The sequence below is a fragment of the Seriola lalandi genome, unplaced genomic scaffold (genome assembly GCF_002814215.2).
Source record: "Seriola lalandi dorsalis isolate HSWRI2012SDOR001 ecotype SW California unplaced genomic scaffold, Sedor1 jcf7180002054277, whole genome shotgun sequence".
Lineage (NCBI taxonomy): Eukaryota > Metazoa > Chordata > Actinopteri > Carangiformes > Carangidae > Seriola > Seriola lalandi.
Window position 1 is genome coordinate 1077751 of NW_019524830.1, and position 21908 is coordinate 1099658.

The following is a 21908-nucleotide window of genomic DNA, read 5'->3' on the forward strand; positions in this document are numbered from 1 at the left end:
GCCAAACTGAATCACAAGTCCTGTTGGGCAGAGGAGACTGTGAGACTCAGAGTGAATGGCTCTGGTGTGTCATGTGATATCTGCTGATGAATGACCAGGGCCTTGAGGAGTGGATGGACTAAATCAAGGAAAAGTAGATCTGGCTTAGGTCTCTTCACAGGAGGATTTTTGTCGTAGAATGTTGTTCCATTGATGTTACGGTATCAGAAATTAATGATCTTTGGAAAAGTTTTAAATCAACCTACATTTTAGGTTAATCTTCCCCGGGGAAAAGAGGAGAGAGAAGTAAAGTACACATTTCTTGCTGAGAGCACAGTAGGATGGTGACGTGAAACAACAACAACAGCTGACTTTCTCTGTCTTTGTTGTTTGGTTGTACCAATTTTACCCTTCTTTGCAATCGGGCGGTGACGCAAAAAGAGAAGCATCAAGGCTTTGATGTTCCATATTGGGGTGTTTTGTCAAGAGGGTTGTGTGCTCACTGCGGATGAACTCTCACTGTAACAGCCCCTCTCTTCTTAAGTGTTCCATCCCTTCTTCAGGCTCACAGAGTCGAGACTTTGTTCCTTCTTTCCAGACTTATATCCTATCTTGCTCTTTTCCCTCAAGCTCTCTTTTCCTCTCTCCAGCTTTCTTCACCTTCGCTTCGTCCTTCTGTGTCCCTTCACATCTCTCTTGGCTTAGTTCCCTTGATTAAGCACAGCTGTCGCTCTCATCGCAAGGCCCCTCTTTTTTCACATTGTTATATAAATTGGCTGGCTGTCTTTCTCAGGCCCTGGCCCTGTTGATTTTGGGTGACGTCAATAACTGTTGTTTATGCCTTGGACACAGAGTTGATTCTGCTGTCTCTTCTGACTGCTTTGACTTGTACATAAATGTGTGTGTGCATGTTTATTCGAGTATGCACCAGCATAGCATACTTGTTAAATTAAAATCAATCACAAATTGCTTCTCCAAACACATCTCTTCCATAAATTACTTATAACTGACATGATTATTATCTTTCATGCTTTGACAGGCCAATATTATCAACTTCTTAATAATTTGTGTCTGCTGGTTGGATGAGGAGGAGAGTATAACACATGTGGCTCGCAGTGGCGCACTGCTTAGCTCCTCTGACTCACGCTGTGAGGCAGGGATGTGCGCCCGCGGGGTACTGAGGCAGCCTGGCCAAGGAAGGCAGACTGGGCTGTGACATTGAGGTGACAGGAACTTAAATCACTCGCTGTTGTCTGTGTTTATCTGGTGTGTCATAACTTTTTATTTCATTTGCCCATGTTCGCAAGTGTCCACTGTCCATGTGGCTGGCTGAACCTATGTACCATACGTGCTGACAAAAGTGTGAATGTGTGAACTGTAGCAGCATGAATAACGATTTTAAAGTACCGTTATAGTCCACATGCGTTTTCTGGAGTACCATGGATGGCCAGTATAACTTGAATGGAGGCTAATTGTATCTCAGACAAACCCTCCAAGGACGTCGCTCTTTTGTGACAGGAAACCACTCCAGTCTTTCAGATGAGGTGCATTCACTGTCAGGCTGCAATATTCCCCCGCCTCCTTCGCTTTCAGCATATTGTTACCCTCTCTAAAAGCATTTTACTCTCTCAGTTTGCCTCTCTCTCTCAACCAGGCATGGATCGTTATTCTATGTGGTGGTCTACCAGCTTCTCTGTAGCTAAATGACAAGCAGCGGTTGTTAGAAGCTGCTTTAACTGTTCAAGCTTCCCACTTCCCACATCACCCATTTTGCAAATTGTAGCCAGGCCCCTTCTCTCTTGGGAACACGGTGCCTAATGCACCATTACACTGCTATAAATAATCTTTTTCATGGACCACACTCATACTTTCATTGTGAGGTGATTATTATTTCATTTCTACCTATTGTCATGGGCCTTAAGTGTGGTTTACTGTTCATGTCCATCATTTTTGTGAAAAAAGGGGCGAGAGGAAAAGGTGTTGCAGAATATTGCAGTTTCAAATCATTGTAGACGGTTATAATGTTGTCCCACATGTCTGATTATTACCAAAGTGAATTGCAAATGGATATTGTGCCTCTTTACACTTCGTTTAGCATTTAGATACAGCATCCCTAAGCACTAAGTGTTCTTTACTCGATTGTGTTTCACTAATTGCCCCCCGAGCAGAAGTTGTTTTTGATCCATGCCGAACAAATGTATACAGCAATCTATGCTAACAACAAAAAAAAGAGGGCCAACGCAGCTGTCTCCGGTGTTGGTTTATTTTCAAATAGTGATTTCCTTTCTTGCAGCACGCAACATTTCAGCCTAAATGATGAAGGGTTATCTCCTGAGCTTTGTGTATTGTCTTTTATTTTCCATAAAATGATGGCAGAGGTTGAGACTTGAGGATGTTTTTCGGGTTAATTAGTTTTCAACTCTAAGCTCCCTGCCATGATGCATAAAGTAATTTCCCGTATACTCCAAACATAAATTCTGGACTTGGAAAGGCTAATGTATCAACGTGAAATTATAATTTTGCAACATTTTTTTTTTTAACTGTGTGTCACTGTCATTCTGCCATCTTTTGCTCTTTTAATCGTTCCAAAATTTGGATCTTGGTCAGATTAAATGAAGTAAATAAGACAAGGTAGCATTTGCTAACCTATTCTAAACCAAACATGTTTTTCGTATTAGTTTTTGCTGCCTCTCTATGGTCATTGAATCAGCATTTTAAACCTATGTTGTAGTAGAATACCGTATAGTTAAGGCATCAGCAATTGCAAGTCATTCTGGAACAATATCATAGATCTAATTCTGTTGATTCTAGTCAGAAGGTCGAGTATCCTTCTCAGGATTTCCTCCCCACAGTAGCTGAGGTGGCAAATGACAGATAAACAAAGCAAGAAGAGAAAATAAAACCACGGAAAATGCAGCTCTTCTCTGACCATTCATTGTTTGCTCATGGATTAGATCCCTATCTCTTCTAATTGAGTTCCCTGGGAATGGCACAGCCTGTCCACAAACACAACCCCGGTCTCCCAGCATCCCGATGTGTTCCCGCCATCTAACCCATCCTTAGTCCAGTAAAACACAGCAGCAGGCTCAGATGGTTAAGTGTCACTTTAACTCCATCCAAAGTGAAATGAACTTTTCTCTTGGCAGCGGTGAGTTTTTAATGACATTTTTCAGGTCAGGGAAACAGGAAATGGACGGATGCAATTCATGGCCATGCAGTGTGCCTCCGTGTGTCCTTGTGGAGTGGAGATCCGCATCTGTCTACTTGTCAGAATTATATTGTCTCTGCCTTGTTTAGCAAACAGAATCTGTCGAGGTTTAGGATTTTTATTGCACCTCTAGGTGTTTCTGTGGTCTGTATGTAGTTACTGTGTGTGTGTGTGTGTGTGTGTGTGTGTGTGTGTGTGTGTTTGAACCTCCACTTTTATGAGCAGGTCTGTCCTTGTAGTTAAACCAGCCCGTGGCACTTGTAAGAGCTCTGGTTGTGCAGTGCAGCAGTATTTGGTGATACAGATATCTGCCCTGGCAGTTAACTGGCGACTACCCCTGTAGATATTATTGTAGTCTGTAAAGGGAACCAATCGTGCTGTCTGGAGCCAACCGCCTTAATAAGACTGTCAAGTTCATGTTCCTTTCTCTGAGGTAAAAGAAGCTTCTCTTTCGTTAGCCCTCTTTTTACCATTTCTCTTTCACCCAGTCTTTTTTCTTTCTTTAGCAAAGATTCTCAGTAGGGACCACTGGCTCTAAGTTCTTGCTGCCTCTCCACCCTCCTCTTTTCTCTTCCCCTATTTCTAGCCCCACACAGGCTTTGATGTTCAGTGTCTCTACTCTCTGAAGCAACGCTGCTCTGCTGCAAAAGAAACACCCCATCTCTCTCCCCTCTCTCTTCTTTTTCCCTTTTTCCAATGCTGCAGGTGGAGAGAAACCAGCTCTCCGTGGCCTGGTATTTTTTTTTTTTGTGTGTGACAGCAATGTTCACCCAGCTGTTAGATAGTCAATGTTTCTCTCTGAGTTAAGGTGAAGTTCTCCTTTTGCCCTCATTTTCTGCTCGCAGGCTTTTCTTGCAATTAAGGTAAAGGGACAGGTAATTAGGAGGAAAGGTAATTTCTCAGCTCACTTTAATACACTTTCACCTTCAGTGAGAGGGGCAATAAAAATAACTTTATATGTTAAGGTTAATATTAAAAGTCAATTAGAGAACAAGACTGGGGGGCGTTCTGTAGCGTAGTGGTTTAAGCAGGCGCCCCATGTGTAGAGGCTACAGTCCTCGCTGCAGTCAGCCCCGGTTTGAATCCCGCATCGGACGGCCCTTCGCTGCATGTCATTCCCCCTCTCTGCCTCCCCATTTCCTGTCTCTCTCCACTATACTATCAAATAAAAGGCATAAAAAGCCACAAAAAATATACTTAAAAAAAAAAAAAAAAAAAAGAGAGAACAAGACTGGGCATTTAGAATTAACCGGTGTTAGACAGTGTTTCCTCTACGAAAAGTTCTTCATGCACGTTTTTCCAAAATTTTGTAGGCGAAATAAAAAGGAAATGAGGAGATATTAACAAGCAAAATTATTGAATTTATTTGAATAGAAAAGTACACAGGTTTTTTTTTATTTCTTTCTGTATTTATTATATAATTATGTAATAATGAGATGGGGAAGAGGACGTGCCACTCTATAGGATGAACTAAAGAAACACTCAGTTAATACTTTCCCCACATTTCATATTCATATGTGACTTCATGACATTTCATAAGATTCTGAAGAAGCGGTGGCAATAATTTTGTAGTGGTTGGCCGCCGCTGAAAGGCGGCCGCTTGAATAGCCCTTTATCTTCACTTTTACCTGCATTAAAAGAACAAAAAACTTATTTGGCTTTTTGTGAATATATTATACTTCCTCTACATTAGTCAAGGACAGTTCTCACTCCCCACATCTGTCATAGCAGATAGGACCTGAAGCTTGTTTATCTGCTGTCACCACAGAACTGCAGACATCCTTTGATTTTTGTATCTTTTTGCAGTGTCTGTCCATTAATACACACCAAACGTGTTCTTTATGCGTAAGAGGTTAAACAAGATGTAACATTTAGACAGATGTCTGATGTCTTAGAAGAGTAGTTGTAAAAATGTGTTAACATTATGGCCTTTCCTCCCTTTGAATTACTGAGTTTCAGAGAGTAGAACTGTCGGACACAGTCCTCTCTAGTCAGGCAATGTAGATCAGAAGCTTACTGTACACAATATTTCAGGAACAGGCATTAACACACACACACACACACACACACACACACACACACACACACACACACACACACACCTGTTGTATAATTGCACAAAGAAGTGCATGTCAGAGAAGAAAGTCAAGCCCTGTCTTATGATGCCTATTTGTGCAAATACCTGTTAGTTCTTGTGGTGGCCTTTTTCCCTTTTCATTTTGGGGGAAAAAATCCCCTTAAAGATCAAATGGGGCATGATCTGACATGTCTGCTTTGGCATAGCTCAGCGGTAGCTGACAGATTTGGAGTTAATTAAATGTGCTGCCAGTGCAGCGAGGATCTGGGTGGTGTGACGGGCGTGGGTGGAGGGCATGGGCTGGGCCACACAATGGTGGGCTTTGTAGGTGGCTGGGATTCAGGGAAAGGCTACATGATGTCAGCCTCGTGCTGGCTTGTATCCATATATTAGAGTCCAGTGGCCTTTAGAACATTCATGACACCTTCTCACAGCTGGAGGGGGAGGAGGTGGTGGAGAACTGTCTTGCAGGAGGGGGTTGCAGTACAATGGGCCGCATTCCTTGTAAATAATAAAGTGAATATTGAGAATAATTTTGGGATAAAAATGTATTTTAACAAGGACTTCAATAAGAGTTATATGTCAGAGGAGCTCCCACACTTTGCAGGTCATTAAATATTAAATAATTCAACTGAACTAAGAACTCAGCGAGACGACCTTGGCTCGCACACAATGCAGCTGGCAGAGTTTTAACCAAAATAAGTAAGAGAGAGCACATCACACCCATCTTGCATCTTTGCACTTGTTTACTTTATCTTTTAGAAGTGATTTAGAAACAAATTTACAATGCTATGAATAGTTCAGCAACTCCATATTTAGTTGAATATTCCTCCTCTTGCTCTACGTGTACGTACATACATTTGATTGATAACACTCTTATCTCTATGCTAAATATGAAGGTACCATCAGGAGCCTGTTAGCATAGCTTAGCATAAAGACTAGAAGCTTTGGCAAACAGTAATCCTGGTTCGTTAGCCTGCCAGACTGATTTGGATCTATTTCTCGGCTTGTCTTCACCGTGAGGCTGCTGTAACAACTTGTTTCTGACGCCTCAGTTTCTGTGCCGAATAAACAAACACGATATTACAGTTTAAATACTGAGCTTTAGAGGTGTTGGCCAGGCTAACTGTTTGGCCTTGTTTTCAAGGTAACTGAAAGTCAGTGACTTTGATTTTATATAGTTTCATAAATCTTCTCATTTGACTATCAGACAAGAAAAAAAATAAGCATCTTTCCCATTCCCTTAAATGTAAAACTGGAATATGACTGTGTAGTTTGAACAAAGCCTGTCAAATAAACATTAGTCTATGATCATAATGCTGATTAGTTTAGTAGCTCATATCCACCTGTGCCATTAGCCTGGTGGTTGTGCAGTGATGCTGCTGACTCTGTGCCATCCTGTGCCTGTTTTTGACTGAGACGCAACATCAGAGGAGATATACATAACCACACAGAGCCCTTCAGTTCTTTGCTCTCTCTTGTTCTCTTACTCTCTCTCTCTCTCTCTCTCTCTCTCTCTCTCTCAACTCTGTTTTTCTTCCTGCCCTCATTCCCTGTCTGTAAATCTCTTTTTCTACTCTCAGCCTCTCCTCCTCCTCCCTCCCCGGCTGGAGGGATAACCATCTACCCTTTCAGCAAAAGCCAATGCCCTGTCTGCCTCCCTGTGGCCTCCCTCTCGGCTCTCTCTCCGTCCTTCTCCTCTGCCTTCATCTTGCTCTGGAAGGATAACCATCGAGCCTTTCAGCTCTTTGTGATGACTGTTTCCAGTGAGGGAGGACAGTGGAGAAGCTTTGTCCCACTCATAGTGAATTTCAGCTGCTCGGCGAAGGGGGAAGTCAATATCATTTTTAAATGTTTACAACAGCAGAGACATCATTTAATTTAATGTGTCGGCAAGATGAGATGAGATAAGATTACCTGCTGCTTCAAATTTGACCATTTCTTGTTGAAATCATATGTCAGCAAATATGACACCTGTGCGTACATGGCTGATTATATTTGATAACTTGATTGTTATTTCGGGTTTGTAAGCACAGAAGAGTCCAACAATCATGATCCACTGCTCACATCAAACTAAAATCAAATGATACAGGTTGCATCAAAATGAAAGGGGGGTAGCAGCACTGCAAATGCCAGTGTATTGAAGCCATCAGATGAACATCATAACACCTTTTTGCATGGTGAACCACATTTCTCATCAGGCCAAACATCAGTCACTCAGTTCTTACACTCACTGCAGCTTGATGGCTCATGACAAAAAAGACTCACAAAAAGTGTAAATAAAGGAAACAGAGGAGCAAAATATGGAGTTTCAAGCTCCATGTTTTAAGTATAGCTTGGCAGAAAACCAAGCATCAATCATGACGAGCGACTGGAAAACATCTGAAACTTTGAAGTCAACAGGCACAAGAGCACTGAGATGAAAAAAAAACAAAACATTAATAGAGCATATGACAGTGCGAGTGAGTGAGTGAAGGAGAGAAGAGCAGAAAGGAGGACAAGAGGAAGTGAAGAAGCAAGGAACTGCTTCACTCCCAAGTTCAGGAGTGCAGATTTGACAAGCATTTAGGTTTTCTTTTTTTCTTTCTTTTTTTCCAAAGAAGAACCTATGAAAAGCCCTCTTTCAGGCCTGCTCTGAAAGGGGGATTAGACAGAGGTGTACCGAGTGAAAGACACAAACATTCCTTTACACATCTTGTGCATTTACCTGTCAGATAGCTGCAGTAAAGCTGCTCCCACGTGGGCAATATGCCAAGATTTTCAATTCTAAAGGCCTAAAGGGCTGTCTGTGAAAATCTTTAGTGGCTCTGTGTCTTTGTCAACGGAAATAAATGCTATTCTTTATCATTCAGATTACAGCCAAATAACAATAATATTTCTGTAATATGTAATGTGCACACACCTGCAATGTGATCTGCGGTTTTCAGATACTTCCCAGACGCTATTTAAATGTTTTGTTTGAAAAGTAACACACGCAGTCCTTGGAGTGTAATGCATATCTCATTCCTCTTCCTCTGAGTGTTACAGCTCTAGTCTGACCTTTTAGTATCCGAGTCGCACATCACTCCCAGGCCCTTCTGGATGTAATTCCCCTCGCAGCTATGGTGAAGAGTAATTTGCTGTGCTTCTCGCTGATCTATCTGTGAAGAATGCTTGGATTGTGCTGCGCAGAACATAAATTCTCAAACCACACATAATCTGTCCACTGTCCCTGTCAGCGGTGAGAGAACTAATGATTTTTTACATCATTAAGCTTGTTCCAGTGCTTGAAGGGTCATTGTGTGACCAGTCAGCCTTGCACTGTCACGCTAACAAGTGCTAACCCATGACAAATTCAGTATTATTTGGAGTTTTGGCTACCAGCAGTGGAATGTGTGAAAGTCTTTTTATGTTGTTTTTTTATCTCCTTGTTTGACAGAGATCAAGTGGTCCAGTCTGACCTAGTCTTCTTCCAGGAAAGGGCTTTATTGTTGGTTCCAGTCAAAAATTATTACACCATCATAAAAGCATTTCTAAGGAGGCCAACAAGCAAAGTTACTGGACACTTGGTAAAACCAACCATTCTGTGCAAACACTGCAGCGAGTAAAGTCAACATTTCACATAATTTTGGGTTTGCTTTATTTTAGGATTTAGGCTGTAATTCATTCATATTTAATTTGTATATTTTATGCATGTTTATATAGAGCATATCACTGGACGTTTTTATTCGATTTAATGTTTAATTTGACCTGTAAATGCAACAGAACGCTCGTAAGAAGCTGTTTCCCACAGTGATAACAGAAGGTCATTTATACTTGCCAATAATTATGCACAGCTTTGTGCGATGAGAACAGTGCAGAGAATACAATATACTGTCTCTACTGGCCCTTTGTTACCATGAAGAACCCTTCATGATACTTAAATGAACTTTGAATTACTTTAGCCTCAGTTTTGTGAATTTATTTTTCATTTTCAACTTTGTATGTTAAGATGGTCTGCACACACAATCACAAAAAAAAACACGAAACCTTGAACTACAACAACCTACAATTTAGTCTACCCTGCAGTCATACTGGAATTGAAAAAGACTCATATGATAGTCAGATGTGATTCACTTGTACATTTAATTTTTCCCCAGCTAAATGCATATAATAGTGTATAAATCATGTTTTGGAGAGCTATTTGCTTAACATAACTCAATTGTTGGACTAGATGGACCACTGCCAATTTTTGTACATTGAGTTTTAGATGTAAAACTGGTCAAGGTCTGAGGTCTTTATCTGTGTTGCAAATTTGGAAGTTTTAAATAGGCCTGAAGCCAATGTACCCTAAAGCAAAAAATCAAGACATGTTTTGTTTTGTTTTTTTCCAGGGTTATAGACTAAAGATTTGTGCACTGTATGTATTAATGTACTGTGGGAACAGTGAGTAACAGATTTGGCATAAAGATTTGTAATCAATTTCATAATTATAATATGTGTTTCTTGGAAACAAGGTGTTTCAAAAAGTAGCAAGCAAAAACTGCAGTCTAAACTGAACTAAACTAAATACTGATCTTTACTTTGTCATCTCTCGCTGCACCACTAACATCCTGAAGTTGATGTGACTCAGCTTCCCAAAATGCCCTGTTTTTCCCCAAAAAGCACAGGCACAGCTGGAGGGGGGGGGGGCTGTGGTTCCTCTGTCATTATGTGTAAATGGTCAGGGCCAACACTGCTTTTCATCAGGCAAGAGAAGTGTGTGACATCAGCGGTGGTGGCCTACATAGAACAATGAATTGGTGGACCGGTTCCTTAAATGAGCCACTGTGGAGAATGGTGCTCTGCGCTCTTTCATGGAGCTTCAGTGCGGTTTGTTGATAGAACAGTCTCGTTGTGAGGCAGAAACCAGAAACCACAGACTTAATAGTTCTGACATTCCCTAAGCATCTTCATCTTTGTCTTGTCAGTACTGTTCCTTACCACTGGCTTTGTGTATGTCTTGATATCTTCTCCTTTGTCTATGTTTGCTGTCTGCCCACCTGTCTGCCTTTCCAGAAAACGTCTTCCCCTCTGTTGTGTTGCTTCACATTCGCCATGTGACTTTCATGTTTCTGTATGCCTTTCAGTCTGTCTGCCTGGCTGTCAGTTGGCCGTGTCTATCTGTCTGTTGTCAAGACATTTTACTGACTCACAGACTCGCAGTGACTAAGAGAGGCCTGAAGTGCTGGCCTGTCCTGACCTGACTTCAAAATAGACAGCTTGGCACGCACACCATGCACACACAACATCTCCAAAACAGGGCTTTCCTTGTACAGCGTTAGTTCCCATGTCAGGCCCTCTTTCAGATCAAGCTTTTAATATGACTCACTGGTTATGAGGCTTATGATCGTTTGAGAACAATCATTGAAGCCCACAGCCATTGTCATAATGCATCTGATTGTCAGCTAACAGGAACACACACACTGGGTTACACAGCTCGGCCTTTTGATTCACTGATTAAAGTGCTGCTGTTGGTGCTTTGTTGATTGATTAGACCTCAGCCAGATTGTTTATTTTGTGAAAATGCTTATGCACTGCGAGTGTACACAGAAGCAGCCTCTCTAACCAAGGAGATGTGCAATTTAATTCCCATCAAACCAGCAATGCCACCAGATGACAGATCGTGATACTATTAATCTTGATATATACTAAATGTAGACAAATGACATAAAATGATACAGATAAGAGATATCCCCTGAAGGTAAAGATTGTTATCTGGCCCCAGCCATGAATTAAAAAAAAAATGCCAGTGTTTGAGGATCTGGGCAAGTATGGATCTGCTCTTTGGAAGCCCAGATTCCCTGGCCAGATTCCCAGCCAGAGGCGAAGGAAGGAAAAAGGGAGGAGAGAGTGAGAGGCGGGGGAGATGAGTGAACGACGGGAAGTACTGAGAAGCTTGTCTGTGCTTTGATCTGATGACTGAGGCAGAGAGCATCAGTCATATTTTCTCCAAGCACTGATCTATAATCAGATCACTCCACATTTAATACTTCTCTGACTCATTATTGGGGATTAAAGGAGATCTAATTGAGGATTGGACAACCTTTCTCTCTGCCTTTGAAAATGGTTGGATTGGAGTGGCAGGGGTGTGTGCTCGTAGGTCAAAAGCTGATGATTGATGGCATTTTGTGAGGGCCTTTGTACTGTGGCAGCAGAGAGAAAGGAGCCGGATTAAACAGTAAAATTACATTCAGGGGTTCCCATCATATATGCCATTTGCGTTCTATCATAAATTGATTTCTATTCATTCCAATCCAAAGGATAAGAGTGAGAGAAAAGAATTTAAATTCTCTCTGTGGAGTGGAAGCTGGAGGCATCAATCTAAGCTCACAGCGTGTAAATGTGGTTTGATCATTATTATTATTTACAAAGCTGTATTCGCTCTTTATGAAGGAGTGATTGCTACACTAACAGTAAATCTCTCATTGGACATACCTTTTGAGATTCAGAGATAAGAATGTGATTTGCAAATCTGATATCTGATTGCAATAAAGTGATAAAATGCTGAGCATTTGAAAGTTTCACACATTTGCTCACTTTTCTCTCTTAGGTTTTACACTTCTGTGTGTTTTTGGCTGCTATTTATTTTCTGATTGCATGCATTAATAAAATATGTGATTCATTTTTCATAAAAATAATTGGTAGTTGAAAGTCACCTGGCAATCATTCAACTCCTACTCTCCTTTCCCCGTTCTTTCCTTTCCTAGCTTATGTTTGCTCTCCATCTTTATTAGATTTACGTCTCTTCTTTTTAGTTAGTTTATCTTTGGTTCCTTTGTGAAAACTTTTCATCCTCTCTGCTTTTTCTTTTACATTGCCCTGTTTTTTCTTATGTACTCACCTTCATATTTTCTCCCGCGTACATCTCTCTCAGCTGCATCACCCACCACCCTCTGTGTCTATGTCTCTGACTCAGTCCTGGCTGAATGTGTTCTAGCTCTTGTTGCTTTGACAGGCCCTGACAACAGCAGGTCAGCTTCTATCTGTCAGCCTCTCCACCTCTGAGCACCAGCGAGCAGAGGGGGACTGGCTGCTTTGTTTGTTCTTTCACCATCAGGAGACAGGCCTGCCACAGAGGGAAGCTTGCAGGTGTGTAGGAGTCGAGCCATGAGCTCTCTCATACACACACAAGCACTAATACCTGCAAGCAGGCACAGGCACATATACAATATAATGTGCGAGCTATCCCCTTTCCTCTGCCTGTCTGTCTAGCTAGTGGCGGAGCCAGGGGGTGGCCTTGAGTAGCTGTGTCTGACGGAACATATGGGATTTTGTGGAAGGGGAGTAAAAATCTTCTGGTTTAAGGAAGACAGCTCAGTTTAACTGTGTGTTCATGTTTCTGGCTGGTTTCTTGTTGTATAACATCAGCTTATGTGATTAATGGACGATAGAGATCAGGTTGTGTGTGATTCAATGATCTCACTGTGGTGCTTGGTAGCTGTCAGTCATAATTACATTTGATACATAGTACAGAAGCTTAGGATGGATGAATCACTGGGGTTTACCTGTTGTTAAGTCTGACTCGTTACACATCAGTGTAGTAAATATAGTATGAAATGTAGTAAGACTCTGTGTCCTTAAAAGCTACATTTTTTTTTCACTTGGCTTCAGCAGAAAAAGCTGTGAACACAACATTGACATATTATCACCTTATAATGTTGGTATGACAACTTCTGTAGCTGCTAACATGTACCTGAGAATATCAATTCAATGAGAGATAGATATCATTTTTGGTGTCATTATTTTCCAATTACTTCCTGCTGCGGTGTGTCTGTGAAAAGACAGAACTGTTTCCAGTCTGGAAAAAAGCGTGAATGTGAAAAAGTCTTTGCTTTATGGATGTTTGAACCCAGCAAACCGGTTTCTTGTGTTAAAAGAGTGCGTGTTATACCTCCCTGATCTTGAAGAGTTTTTGTGAACCTTCAAGACTTCATCCAGTCACACAGGAGGCTGAAGTGTAAGTCTTCTTTCATCTGAATCATGTGACAGGATGTACTGTCTGATGAACTGTTGACACTTCCTGTCAAGGACCTTTGCTGGAACATCAGTGGAAAACTCACCCACACACATACCACAACAACACGCACATTCCACCAGACACAGAAATGAGGTCAGCTCGCTGTACCATTTAGTTACTCCTTCGGTGGCCTATGATACGGTATGGCTTATGGTTGAGATACACATCAAAGGACTATGTAACATTTTTTCACAGACTTTTTCCATGACTTGCCTCCCTTATTTCTTTGCCCACACACACACACACACACACACACACACACACACACACACACACACACACACGAACACACAATCTAAGATTCAGTAAGTCAGTCAACACACAAACGAGCTCATGTTAAGACATGTCTGTGACTGGCAGGAGAAGGATGGGTGTAACTCGGGCCGTATATGTCTGTACTGTCTGTACAGTATACTGTTGGGTTTGTTATTCTTGTTAGATCCAAGCAAATGACATTCTCCTGCATTCCAGGCCAGTCCAGTGTAATCTCAGTCAACACACAAGTTGAAAAGAAAATGGTGGGAATGGATAAAGCGTGGTGAAGACACTGAAGAAGGCAGGACATGGTTGGGCAAGTTGGTTGGAAATCTCCAACCCCACAACAACCTATTTGACAGCACTGTGACTGTACCTACTAAGTGAACAGGACAGGCTGCTGCCACCATTTAAAGCAGCTGGCATTCACGCTCTTTGGTTAGTCACCGGCCACTGGCGTTTGTTAGTGTGTGAACGGGAGAGAGCAACAGAGAATCAGACGGAGAGAGTGGGAATGGGACAAAGAGCAAACGTGCTTGTGTGTATTTGTGTGTGCGTGCTGGAGTGGGCAGTCGAGCGTGTTTCGCAGGGCTACAGCAACTTAATTACAAAACCTGTTGTAATCCATCATGTTCCTTATAAATCACAGCTCCCATTAGAGGGCCTGCAACAGGATTGGAATCCCGCAGGTTCTGTCCGACCCAGAACAAATGTTGCAGGCGCAGGCTGCTGGGCTTAACATTCATGTAATGCATTTTCCTCCACCTGTGTGCCTTAAAACAAAATACAGTTTCAGTTTAGTTTGTCCATCTTTCTCACCCACTCACATTCTTTCTCTCTCTCATGTAACATGAGAAGTTGCCATCCCTAATCCATTTTCATCTGTAAACAATGACACTATCACTGTTGTTCTCAAGCTTGCTGTTCCAGCATCTGGTTCACATCTGTTGCTATGGGAGACAGTATAAACTATCAGAGAAACAGGGACATGATCCATAATGATTTTATTCACTTTCAGGTCCCACTACCTCATGCTGAAGCTGTTTTCTACTTTTATATAATAAGCCCTCTTTTCAGTTCACATCTTTTCAAGTTGACTTATTAAAGAGCTGAGTTATTGTATTAGCAGTTTTTAAACACAGTAATATAAGTGTTGTATTTTTCCTTTGGGATAGGGCAACAGAAAATGGTGAATATCTGCTAAATGGTGCATCAGCATGAGTAATGGTAAATAATACAGCACTTGTAGGTGGTCATAAACACACAGTATATAGGAGCAAAATACAGCATCCTGTCTTATCTTGTTCAATCCCATCCTGCCCTTTGCACTATACCCTGCTTCCCTTCGTCACTCCACTCCCTTCTGTCCGGTCCATTTGTTAACACAAGCTGACCATTGAGTTAATCACAGCCAAAGCTATTTAACTCTAACCCAGTAATCTACTCCTACAGCCCACATCATTACATTATCACATTATCCATTTAGCCGATCCTCTCTCCTGTAGTTAAAATGAGGAGTTGGTCAGACTTTTTCCAAGCCTAATAAAATGAGTCTGATTCAAGTTGAGTGAGTGAAAGAGTGCCTTTTTAGTTAGGCAATAAAGAGTCTATTGCTACCTGTATCAATGAATCGCTGTCTGGTTAGTCAAAAGTGCAGGTAGCCAGTATGGGCTAGGAAAGAGCAGCCTTGAAAGATCAGCCGGCCTCAGTAGTAATATGTTATTAATGTGTTGTGTGGCCACCACCTTGTCTGGCTCGAGGTAGCTATATATGTGACTCCCTGCTTGGCTCAAATTACCAGACTGGTGAGCATTTAGGGTGTAGGTTAAAGCATGGGTCGCCTGTTTGTAGTTTTGTGTGTGTGAAAGTTAGACAGACAATAACAGACAAGTAAACAGACAGACTGACAGCAAACAGGCATGCAGGCTGGTAGCCGAGACCATAGTGTTAGTGTTATATGTAATGTGCATTTGTCTGATCGGTATGTGAAATTTTAGCATGTACAGTTGGTGGATGAGACATGTCAACCCCTGCTGCCAAATAGCCCTGTTGTTTTTCATCTGTTTAACCCTAATCCACTGTTCAAGTGTGTGTGAGGGTGTGTGCGCATGTGTGTGATTCCTGGTGTTCCATGGGTGTTTTCCTTGGCACTGGCAATAATCTGCCTAACTGTGGACAGATACACACACGCACGCACACACGCACACACGCACACACACACCCATACACACTCACCAGTGTATTAGGCCGCTAATCTCTCAGATCCCACAGCATGTGTGCACACGGATTCATTTGTACAAGCACGTGCGCGCGCATGCACACACACACACACACACACACACACATTTTCTGCATTCTGGTTTGAACCAGTGTCAGTTATGCAATCGCAATTATTACCAGGAGCCATCGGTTATGTGTGCCATCAAGTGTGATCGCAGTAACATTTTGTCAAATGTGCTTTGGCAGAAAACAACTGTTCACATGTAATGCATCTTAAATTCCTGTTCTTGATGCCATGCTATTTATGTGCTTAATTTAAAAATCTTCAAATGAGAAATTGCTAATATGGCACATAAAATGAATGTTGAGTTTAATGCATGCCCACTGCGCACATGCTGATTTAGGGAGCTAATGCGGAACAAGATCCAGCCGGATCAGCTACCCTGGTTCACTCTAGGTAACATGCCACATTTTTGATCCTAACAGCAGGAACTGGACAGGGTGTCCAAGAATGTTGGTGGTATATCACATACCATCCAATCATCATCGTCATGTCATCCAATGTCTAATACAAGAAGAGATTTCACACGACGGACAGGGTGTGCAACACAAAAGAGCACGTCAGTGAAAAATCATAGGTGCCGATAGATCTAACAGTCAAGACAATATTTTTGTCTAATCACCTGTGGGAATTTTACAGTGAGTCTTCAATCTATCCAGCCTACCTGAGCTGCTTACACTGTATTTGAAATGTTGGGAGGAAGCAATTAACTGAGGGAAAACATGCAAACTTCTCAGAGAAAGGGGAAGATTCAGGAAGTCTTTTTTTTTTCTATGCAGCAGTAGTGGTAATTGTTTTGGCACTGTGGTACCAGTTGTCATAATAAAAATGTTTTGAATACACTGTACAGTGTTTCAAAGCAAAAAGCCAAAGTGGACAAGAACAGGGAAAAAAAGAATAATTTACAGCCCAATAGTCCACCACAGTAATATGCAAAGACAAACAAAGAAGCCAAAGGTTTTGAATAAACTGTGCACAGCTGGGGTCATGCCTAAAACTTTCCATGACCACACTGAATGGTCTGAACTGGCCATCTCAAAATTACAAAGAGTATCTGAGTCAGCGTAACGCCTACACAGGTTAATCAAATATAGCATCAAAACTTGCCACAGCTGTGAAAAAAGAATTGCCACATTGACCATGCATCACATGATGGGAGACAAGTGTTTATTTTTTGCAGCATTTTTTCAGTATCCATGGATCAGAAACAAAACAAAAACACACTAAATAGTCACGCAGTGATGGTAACCTAACCGCACGATCTCAGAATTTTGACTTCTTCTGTTTTGTTCACAGGCTCCCAGACAAATGACGGAGACACTTTGGCTTTTAGTCATTCTTAATTTCCTGTTGCCCTCTCCTCTCTCTGCCTTTCCCACCATCTCTAAAAGCCCCTGACTGTCAGTCTCTCCCATGCTTTATCACAGTGTGCACGACGTTATTCTGCCTTCCCAGATTGCTGTTTAATAGGACCCTTCCTCCCTGGTGAACAGTGATAAGCTAATGGTTAGGGAATTGCTCACCATTTTGCAGCGTTGTTCGTCGAAAGAAAAAAGGAAAGAAGTGATGGAGGACTGTTATGGGGTTAACGTGAACAGTTAGTTTTTCCTAATTTTCCCCTCATGCATAGACTGATGTTTGGGTGGGTGTGTAGTTTATGCATGTGTCTAATTTTAGGAGAGGCCAGATAATTGGCTTGCTACCTCTGTGCTGATTGGCCTCGCAGAAGGTGGTTGATTAATGTGGAATACCTACTCTGTCAATTTAAATATGTTTGAATAGATCACTTTGAGCAGATCTTAATTATGTGCGGCTTTGTTTCATCTCTGTGAACCAACTGCGCAATCAGTTTAAATGCTGTAATTCACCCTCTCTTGTGTGACGTCAACCGTATTATTGTTGTTATTATGACCATATTTTTCAAGTCTATCGTGCATTCCATGAAGTTTATTCAGACTGGGGGAACAATAGAGACAGGAAATAGCGAGGGCAGGCTGGAAATTGGTTATTGCGAGAGTAAATCTCTAATGTAAGAGGAGTGGTCTTGTGATATGTAATGAAAACATGTTTTTTCAGCTAAGTGTTAAGTACAGAAAATGGAATATGTCTGGTATTATAAGCACAGAAAATTGGGCATCTCAAGCATTAGTATTAGCTTCCTTCTCTGCTGTGGCTTTGTAGATGCTACTGTTGAAGCCTCCCACTAACACAGCTCTTCTCTAGATTGAGCTGCCTTCCTCTGCTGATTACTCTAGTATCCTCTGGCTGCAAGACTGAAAGTGTGTGTCTCTGTGAAAGAGAGAGAGAGGGAGATAGAGATGTGTGTGGTTGTTGAGGATACATTCCCTTTACACTTTGATTGAGCGTGGCTTACTGTCACTCTCCACCAAATAGACACACACGGCTTAACACACACACAGACACACACACACGCACACACACAAGCTTACTCCAGTTTACTGAGTCAAATGGAAGAGACTGCTCTGTGTGTAACATTAGCCGACTATTAGGTTAGCCAACTGGAAACATAATGCTCTGTTACAGGTGACCTTTCCTGCTGCAGAGCCAGTGTGTGTCGAGGACTAAGACTGTGTGTTTAAAACTGAATGCCTGCGTGTGTCCAGTTTGCAAATGTTATGTGTTTGTGTGTGCTGAAATCGTCACATTGTTTTCCATATATTTAAATGGACCCTCTGAAGAGGCTGTTTCTGCCTGGCAGCATCTGTAAACCTCACACCTCCTACTATTTTTGTGTGTGTGTGTTTGTGTGTGTTTGTGTGTGTTTGTGTGTATTTGTGTGTGTTTGTGTGTGTTTGTGTATTGTGTTCTTTACACAGATGTCCTTCAAATGGCAGGCAGCTAGCGGATTGCACTGGAAGAAATGGCCACAGGCCCATAATACACACACACACACACACACACACACACACACACACACACACACACACACACACACACACACACACACTAAAACCAGTCCAAGCATTTAAATGGCCATCCCAGGGGCTGACAGATTGCAGCTGACCCCTGATAGTACTGTATACTATTCCTCTATCAATCTTCTTTCTTAGCCTTCCATGAAACCCTCCCTCATTTTTCCTTCTTCTCTATGTCTTTGTGCTCTCCTCTTCACTTCCTCATCTTCTCATTCAATTGATTTTTTCCTCCTACTGACACACAAATCTCACAGACTCACACACAGTACATATGCCCTTCTCCAGGCCCAAACTCTTTCCCTTGGTGCTTGGTTGGGAGTCACATCATGACCAGCGAGAGGGTGCTGAGAGATGCTCAATGTCACCTTCTTCTCTGATCTAGGGAGCTTGTTCTCCACTTTGGTGTTGAAAGAGAAAATTGCCTTTAATTGCTCCACTTTAGAGCTGCCCTGGATGAGGCACTTAAAGGACAGTTGCAGAAACTAGGTTGACACATAATCACTGAAGGGTATGGATTCTTGTCATACGCGCGTTGACTGTAAAACACAGCTTAGATCATGAACAGGCTGGGGAAGGGGTACACAGTGATTAACTCGGGCAACAACTACAATAAATGAATGCGAAATGCCTGCTTGTAATTGTTGAGCCAGTGCACACAGAAACCACTGGTTGACGATGAAACGGATGGCAGGATCAATGTTATCGATGGCAGCACTGTGCCTATAGACCTGCCTTCATTTAGAGCTGTGCCAGGTGCATGCTAATGACAGCCTGAGGGGACATTAAATCATTAATCCTGTACTCGTGTGTTTATACCTTTGTGCAGACTGTGTAATATTAATTAAACATTTCAAGCTAATCCACAGGCTAAGTATCAGACTTACTATTAGACTTCAGTCTGTTAACAAAGGATAGAACAAGGACAGAGTTCTTGGAATGTGTTACTGTACATGTGTTTATGAAAAAGCATTGTGGTGTTTTTTTTTATTATTATTTGGAAGAGATACTGAATGATTTTAGTAGTCTGTGTTGGTAGGTTTAAAAGCAGGCTAGTCTTTCAAATATTAATGTGCCATTTAAATGCCTAAAATACATGGCAATAGCCTTGAAACTATCAGATGAATCTTGCGCCTGTGCATCAGATTTATCACTGCTGTGACACTGAGAAGCAGAACAGAGAAATCTGAAGAAAAATAAGCAAATAGTCAGTTTTCAATTTACTTTAATAACAAAAGAAAAACAAGTAAGTCATAACTTATGTTTTGTGTGTGTGCGTGTGTGTGTGTGTGTGTGTGTGTGTGTGTGTGTGTGTGTGTGTGTGTGTGTGTGTGTGTGTGTGTGTGTGTATGGGTCTCTCTTTGTATACTGTACAATACGAGGCCATCCAAGAGGTATGTCAGAGAGAGCCCTCAAGCAGGGAAGAGAAAAATGGCTGAAGAGAATGGCTGGTGAGGTGGGAATTACAGAGAGGCAGTTAGAGCTTAATGCTTGTCACTGTAGGGCCTTTGGGTGGGGAGGTGGACTCAGTGAGATTCACTTAGGTGCCTCTTTCATAGACGCAGTCATACAATCAGAATGGAAATACTACAACCTGCACTCTATCTATGAATACTGCTTAACACAAAGTGCAACCAGTGGCTCGTTAATATCAAATAACAACAGAGCTGCTGGCTTCTTTTATACATACTCTGCACTGGCCAATAACAAATACTGTTATTGTTTTCACCTTATTTTAACCTGTAAATCTATCACTCCCACATGAACCAGGATAGGAATGTACATCTGCCAACATCGCTCCAGTTTTTGTTGGTTTGAATATATCTTTAGTAACAGAAGGTCAAGGTTTTATTAATTTAAGTCAACCCATCATGTTTTATTAAACTTTGATGTGATGGACGGATGGAGGCTACTAGAACTACTACAAAGATGAACAATGTATGGGCGTGTTTTATTATGCAGGGCTGTGTCAGATGTCCATATCAATACAGTTGAGAAAAGGCGTTTCCAAACAGGCCCAGGGCGACTCGTCATATAGACAACTGCGAGCTCTGTGTTTGCAAAAGAAATTAAATATTTATTAATCCTTCCAATAAACAAAAGCCCACATCCAGCAAAAAGATGTGCCCTCTGTGCTGACTGAGGAAGAGCACTCCGCTCAAAAAGCGTTTCCATCCTATCTGCATACATGCTACAGCCTTTTTGAAATTTGTCTGTGTGTTTTTGCATATGTGGGCAAATTAGAAGCTTTAATGAATTTCATTTTTGGCAAGAAAAAAAATCCTTCAGTTGTCTTTATTGTCTTTATGTTCAAAGTGCGACAGAGTAATCTAAAAGCTGAAATCTTTCCTCTTCTAACAAGAATTGTCTCAGTGTGATGTGCTGCACCCTATTCTACATAGTACAGTGCATATTTGCTCTTTGGGTACTTGTGTGTTTCACTTTGGATTCATATTATGCGAATGTGTACGCTTGTGTCTGGAAATAGTAACAGTGGGGAGGATTCTGCAGATGTAAAAGAAGAAAATGATTGCAAGTCAAAGCCTTGCATCCAACATTATCTGCTCCCTTCACCTGTAAATGAATGTCACCCACATGAATTTTGTTCGCCTCAAGCTCGGCTGCATTGATGTGGATGATGGAATTTCATTCCTACATAATTTGGTCTGATTTCAGCTGCAGCTTGACTACAGTTTTAAACATCTTTGAAAACCCTTGTTTAAATTCTCTCATATGGAGCACGCACACACAAACACAGAGACACACACATCCCTGGTTTTCAGAGTTTATGCATTTGTGTGTGTGTGTGCGCGTGCACATGTTTGTAAATGCATGGACAGGCATGCGTGTCAGGAGTCCTCATTAAAATTGTATGGGAGCTGATGCTGTACTCCTGCTCCAGTGCTCCCATTGCCACAGAGTTCTCCACATCTTGCCAGGTAATCAGGCGGGCGAACACATGCAGCCCTGCCTCCTCGACTGCCAACAGGCTGGCTTTAAGGCCGTAAAAACAGCCGCTGTTGCTAATTCAGCCTGTCATGTTCATGTTCACTGTGGAAAATTTTTTACAGATGCAAAGAACTATCAGTCACTATTTTGTTGAGTGCTGATTGAATTGATGGGACCTGTTAATGCTAATGTGATGTTTCCTTTTCTTT

General features: G+C 41.7%; 1 protein-coding gene across 1 annotated transcript in view; it reads left to right on the forward strand.

The window, feature by feature from the left end:
- Positions 1-21908, forward strand: part of gpc1b (glypican 1b) — a 64670-nt gene that overhangs the window by 14614 nt on the left and 28148 nt on the right. The gene's annotated exons all lie outside the window — the stretch shown is intronic.